The sequence below is a fragment of the Lathyrus oleraceus genome, chromosome 1 (genome assembly GCF_024323335.1).
Source record: "Lathyrus oleraceus cultivar Zhongwan6 chromosome 1, CAAS_Psat_ZW6_1.0, whole genome shotgun sequence".
NCBI classification, from domain to species: domain Eukaryota; kingdom Viridiplantae; phylum Streptophyta; class Magnoliopsida; order Fabales; family Fabaceae; genus Lathyrus; species Lathyrus oleraceus.
In genome coordinates this window covers 166,567,016-166,573,695 of record NC_066579.1, presented here as the reverse complement: position 1 = coordinate 166,573,695, position 6,680 = coordinate 166,567,016, and the positions used below count along the sequence as shown (strand labels likewise).

The 6,680-nt window shown below is 41.6% G+C and overlaps 1 non-coding gene across 1 annotated transcript; it reads right to left on the bottom strand.

Moving 5' to 3' along the window:
• Positions 1-4,763: 4,763 nt before the first annotated feature.
• LOC127116547 (small nucleolar RNA R71) lies at positions 4,764-4,870 on the bottom strand. The gene has a single exon (XR_007801375.1). It is a non-coding gene; the product is annotated as a small nucleolar RNA R71 (small nucleolar RNA).
• Positions 4,871-6,680: the final 1,810 nt, after the last annotated feature.

Genomic DNA, 6,680 nt, shown 5'->3' with positions numbered 1-6,680 from the left:
CATTCTGACCTTCAACCACTCAAATACTGTCTAATGTACGACCAAGTTAGACCTTCAAGTCCTCAGAGGCCACTCAAATACTGTCTAATGTACGACCAAGTTAGACCTTCAAGTCCTCAGAGGCCACTCAAATACAGTCTAATGTACGACCAAGTTAGACCTTCAAGTCAGATTCTGCAAATACAGTCTAATGTACGACCAAGTTAGACCTTCAAGTCATCAGATGCTGCTCAAATACAGTCTAATGTACGACCAAGTTAGACCTTCAAGTCATCAGATGCTGCTCAAATACAGTCTAATGTACGACCAAGTTAGACCTTCATCTGCTCAGATGCTACCTAGTGACAGGTACATTTCTGAATTGTAGTCTAGTGTATGACTACCCCTTTTATAAGCAGATTCAGCCTAATGGACGGCTCATTCTGCTCAGATACGGTTTAATGTACGACCCAGTTAGACCTTCATCTCCTCAGATGCTACCTAGCGTACGGTACATTCTGAAGTGTAGTCTGGCGTATGACTACCCCCTTCATTATCAGGTACAGCCTAACGGACGGCTCAGTCTACAACTCAGATACGATCTAGCATACGATCCATTCTGATCCTTCACTCCCAGTAGCGATACAGCCTAACGGACGGCTCGTTCCGCAACTCAGATACGATCTAGCGTACGATCCATTCTGATCCTTTATCCCCAGCAGTGTATGACTCATTCGGATTCTTATCTCATTTTGATCCGGTACAACATATTACTCCTCCAACAATACGGTCTAGCGTACGACCCATTCGGATCTTCATTTCTCAGATACTACCTAGCGTACGGTACATCCCGAGGTGTAGTCTAGCGTACGACTACTTTTCGTCAGATACAGCCTAACAGACGGCCCATTCTGCAACTCAGATACGATCTAGCGTATGATCCATTCTGATCTGTTATCCCCAGCGGCGTAGGACCCATTCTAACTCCCCAGTGAAGTCAACGGCCTAATGAATGACTCACTATACGGTCTAGCATATGACCCAGTGACACCCATGACTTCAGATATCTACTAACGTACGACGTACTCTGAAGCTCTCATCATCAAACTTCCTAGATGGCATCTTTAAACCCATCTCCATCAAGACTAACTAATTGACAAGTGCAAATTTTTGGGGCGTTCTAAGTGTTCAATAATCTTCCACCTCCAGACCACGAATGGCGTACATACCATTCTGACTCTCTCGGTTCAAGAATATTGAACAGGGGCAGCTGTCATACCCCAAAATTTGCCCATTAATATTTTAAGACATTTTGCAGGGCATTCCGACCCATTTTTATGACACTGATCTTAAAGGAACAAAGGCCCAGCTCACGAATGGCCCAATCCAGAAAATGGCCCAAACTGGCCTGTTCGCTACGCGCTCGCTACACGCTCGCCTAGCGAACGTTCGCTACACGCTCGCCTAGCGAACGTTCGCTACACGTTCGCTACCAGCTCGCCTAGCGAAGCTGACAGACAACAGAAAATTTCGGGCTTCATTCTGAGCCCATTAGGTCATGAAAAAGAGCATTATAAATACCAGCACTTCAGTAATGAAAAAGAAAAAAACGAAAAAGGAGAAAGGAGAACCCTAGCAAGCAAACCCTAGCGCTCACAGACGGAAAACCCTGAAGGAAAAGCCGGCGGCAGCAAAGCTACCTCCGTCCAACTCAATCCGGCTCGCCAACTCAAGGTTGCAATTCGATTGCAAACAGGTTTGCATTACTATTATCGCTTCATTTTCTTAAGTTGCATGTGATACCGCTTTATATTCTTAACTTGCATGTGATATTATAATTGAATTCATAAACATATTTGAGGTTTTGCATGTGAGTTTAAGTATGCCAGCCTATCCTGAATGTTTGACCATATTATTTCTGTAATTGAATACCATATGACTTGCCGCATGCTGAGATTATATTGTTCTGAAATTCAAAACCCGCAGCCGCTCGCTAGCACGCCGCTAAGCGAGCCTGTAGCGAATATTCGCTAGGCCTTCGCTAGGCGAGGCAGAGGCGAACGGGACAGTAGCTTATATTTCGTTTGTTCTATGCTATGCTTCTCTGATCTGTTCCCTTATCATCATACATTATTTTGCATGACATTTTTGCTGTTGTATTTCTTTTGCGGTGTAATCCTCGATTGCACCCTGATTGGTATTCTAACCCGTTTGCTGAATTTTGTAAAGGTTCACATATCCCAGGAAAAGAGTGCTGTTTAGGCCTTCCACTTTATTTGTGGGATACCCTTATGAAGATCCACCCTAAATTGCTTAATTAATTTTAATGTATTGATTTTAATGTGGAGATTCATCCTAATCACCTAATTGACTTTAAAATATGACTTCTAAATATGTGATCTTGGACCTCTCTTTTGCCCTACGGTATTACGGTATAACGGTCATGTCCCGCGAATGTAGGGATACACTTAGCAACGGCCCTTCGGTTAAATCATCATAAAATAAATCATGGTCCCTCGGATGTTGCCTTCGAAAATACGATTTTGTCCCTCGATGACCCTTCGGTGTAGCCTACGGTTAAATGATGATCGTCCCTTCGAATGCTAAGGTATCCTTACAACTGTTGCCTTCAATGACCTATCGATGACCCTACGATGACCCTTTTACATCCAAAGGGTAAAATTACTTACTTCTCAATAGTAAGGACAGTTTTACCCTCATAAGGATAAGAAACGTTCATAACGACCTTAGGAAGGTATAACTCTCAATTACTGGATCATAACCTAAAATATTTTCAACACCTCACACCTTTCAAAACCTCTTTTGGAAAATCACCACTTGGTATACATTCATACTAGAATCATTACCGAGTTATATTTTTTTCAAACAACTTTCAAAACTAAACGAGATAACCACTTTGTATACATTCATACGAGAATCATTACAAAGTTAAACTCTCTTTTCAAAACATTTTCTAAGCCGTTCACAAGCACTTTTTCAGACAAGAAAAATAACATAAGTGATCCAGCAATTAAGAGCCCATGGATAACCATGGATACAAAGGGTGCTAACACCTTCCCTTTGTATAATGTACCTCCCGAACCCAAAATCTATTGAGGTCTTTCCTGTTCTTTTCCACCTTTCCTTATTGGATAAAAGAAAAGTCGGTGGCGACTCTTGCTATCCGCGACATTGCGATAAAAAGCAAAATACCCCAAGTCAGTTCACCGTATGACAAATACCTTTGGAATTGATAAACATGTCATTGTATTTACATATTCATTAGCATGTCTTGCATAACAGGTACCGCTACAGTGTTCTCAGTTTGTTTGGTGTTCCATCAGCAGGATAGCTTACCCAGGCATTCACCGGTACGGTACCCGCAGAAACCAACAGAGAGTAATGGAAAGCCTACAGGCAGAGTTCGCCGAGATGAAAATCCGCATGAATCAATTCATGGATGTGGTTCAAGGGGTGGCTCAGGGACATCAAGAGCTCAGGCAGATGATACAGAGGAATCCCCCTGCTCAACCAGAGACGGTGACTGATCCTCCAGTTGGAGAGGCTAATGGACCCAATGGACCGGGGCCTATCCCAATCCTACATGTCACCTCCGGTCAACAGCCCGTTCATGATGATCAGGACGATCAGTTCCCCCTGCTGCAGGAAGACTTTGGTACGGGTCATGGTGTGGACCTCATGGTTCGGACGCGTTTATAAGTTTAGAGTCTGGTTCATAAGAACCTCTTTTGGTTAAGAAGTCCAGGTTATAATACTTTTCAACTTAGTCAAGATACTATATTTCTTAAAAATAGGTTTACTACTCTAACGCAATGCACGCCTTTTTATAAGTGACAATAATAGGGTTTGATTAGGGAGTACAACTCGGTTCTGAATACGCGAAAGCGACAGTTCCTGTTAAATTAGTTCTTTTCAAAGTAGGAAACATTGCCCATAAGTAGTTCTATTAGCAAGTACTTGGATTATCAATTGATTACGTGAATTACATTCGACCCTGTCTTTATTAATTAAATCTATTTAAATACTTTACTTTTCATTGCACACTACGAAAAACACCTATTTTGACTGCCTTTGATAAACACCATAACAACAGATAACGATAGCTTGACGCTTGGTCTCTGTGGATTCGATAATCTTTTATATTACTCTGACGCGTTCGTATACTTGGGAAAAGCACGCATCAAGTTTTTGGCGCCGTTGCCGGGGACCAATTTCGTCAAATTTCATTTTCCTGTTGTTATATCGTTTAGACTTAGGTTATTTCCCGCCGGTAAATGCGAAGAACTCGCAGTACCGGAAGTTTAAGCTTAGTAAACCCTCTGGCGGAACCTGAACGTTACGCTCGCGCACGTTTATTCTTTCATAGAATTAAGAGAGCTATGGCCGAAGATCAAAACCAAAGACCTCTTAAGGACTTCACTCAACCATCTAATGAAGAACCTAATTCTAGTATAGTAAACCCAATCATCCCAGCTAATAATTTTGAACTTAAACCATCTCTGTTGCAACTAGTACAACAGAGACAATTCGCGGGTCTCGCTACCGAGAACCCTAACCAACATTTAAAAATATTTCTTCAATTAGCAGATACTTTTAAAACCAATGGAACTTCTCCTGAGGCAATACGTTTAAGATTATTTCCTTTTTCCCTCAGAGATAAAGCCCTATCATGGTTAGATTCCCTTCCACCCAATTCCACTACGACTTGGGATAACCTTAGAAGAGTTTTCCTTGCTAGATATTTTCCCCCGAGTAAGACCGTCGTTCTTCGAAACCATATAACTAGATTTACCCAAAACCAAGGAGAATCGCTGTTCAAAGCTTGGGAGAGATATAAAGAGTTGTTACGAGCATGCCCACATCATGGCTTAGAAAATTGGTTAATCATTCAAACCTTCTATAATGGACTTCATTACAACACAAAGATGACCATCGACGCTGCCGCAGGCGGTGCTCTGATGAACAAACCTTACCCTGAAGCTAGTGCCCTCATCGAAGATATGGCTCAAAACCATCAATCATGGGGAGTCGAACGAGCGACAGTTGAGAAGAAGGAAGCCCAAGGAGGAGTGCATGAACTAAGCTCTATAGACATGATGCAAGCTAAAATGGACGCATTAGCCCTCAAAGTCGAGCATATGTACACGAACCCGAACACTGTAGCCGCAGTTTCGTCGGATTGTGAGATATGTGGAACCCAAGGACACCAATCTGCAGAATGCTGTCTATTGAACGAAACCCACTCCGAGCAAGTAAACCACACCCAAGGGAACCCATACTCGAATACCTATAATCCTGGATGGAGGAATCACCCTAACTTCTCCTATAAAAACAATAACCCTATTCAAAATAATGCACCTCCGAGACCAAGTTATCAAGCCCCTAGATCAAATCAACCTATGCAACCTGTACCACCAAAGCCGAGCCTTGAGAAAATTATGGAAAATTTTATCACCGCTCAAACCTAACAAAACAAGGAGTTCATGAACCAAAACATTCATGTTAACGAATTGATTACTCAGTTAGGAACCAAGGTTGACCAAATAGTTACTCATACCAAGATGCTTGAAACCCAGATCTCTCAGGTAGCTTTAAACCAAGCCCCTCAGACTACACCTGGAGGACAATTCCTTGGACAACCTCAACAAAATCCGAGAGGACAAGCCAATGCCATTACCCTACGAGGTAGGAACGCTTATGATGAGCCACCAAACCCAAGATTGAGTGAACCCGAAACTTCTAAGGAATGTACCAAACCCCCAGACGAAGTAAAGGAACCAGAGGAATCTGAAAACCAGGATGGTCGAGAGAAAGGAGAAGAACCTAAAGATAAAATTTACGTACCGCCCCCGCCATATAAACCACCTATACCATATCCGCAAAGACTCAAACAAACCCAGATCAATAAACAGTACCAAAAATTTATTAAAGTTATAGAAAAACTTCATGTAGAAATCCCTTTCACAGAAGCCATCACCCAAATACCTTCTTATGCAAAGTTTCTCAAAGACATCCTTACCAACAAACGTAGACTTGACGATTCGAAGCCTTTGGAATGTAATGCTATTTCCGAGGACAAATTAGCAAAGAAAGATAAAGATCCTGGAAATTTCTCCATTCCTTGCCTTTTGGGTAATCATGTCATCGATAAAGCTTTTCTAGACTTAGGAGCTAGTGTGAGCCTAATGCCTCTAGCAGTTTGTGAGAGATTAAACTTAGGAGAATTACAACCCACTAAGATGTCACTTCAGTTAGCCGATAGATCTGTTAAATATCCGATAGGCATTTTAGAAGATGTTCCTGTTAGGATAGGTCAATTATTTATCCCTACTGATTTTGTCGTCATGGACATAAAAAAGGACAATGATATACCAATCCTTCTAGGTAGACCATTCTTATCGACTGCAGGAGCCATAATAGATGTCAAGAAAGGAAAGTTGACATTTGAGGTAGGTGACGAGAAAATAGAATTTATACTTTCGAAATTTCTTATGGCACCTGTGATGGGAGACTCGTGTTATGCCTTAGATATCATTGATGAATGTTTTAGAGAATTATAACAAAAAGAAATTATAAAAACAATTAAGTTACCATCAACCCCCATAAAGGAAGATGATGACTTTAAAGAACCTTACATCGATGATAACCTTTACGAATGTTTATCCCTTACCCCAGATCCT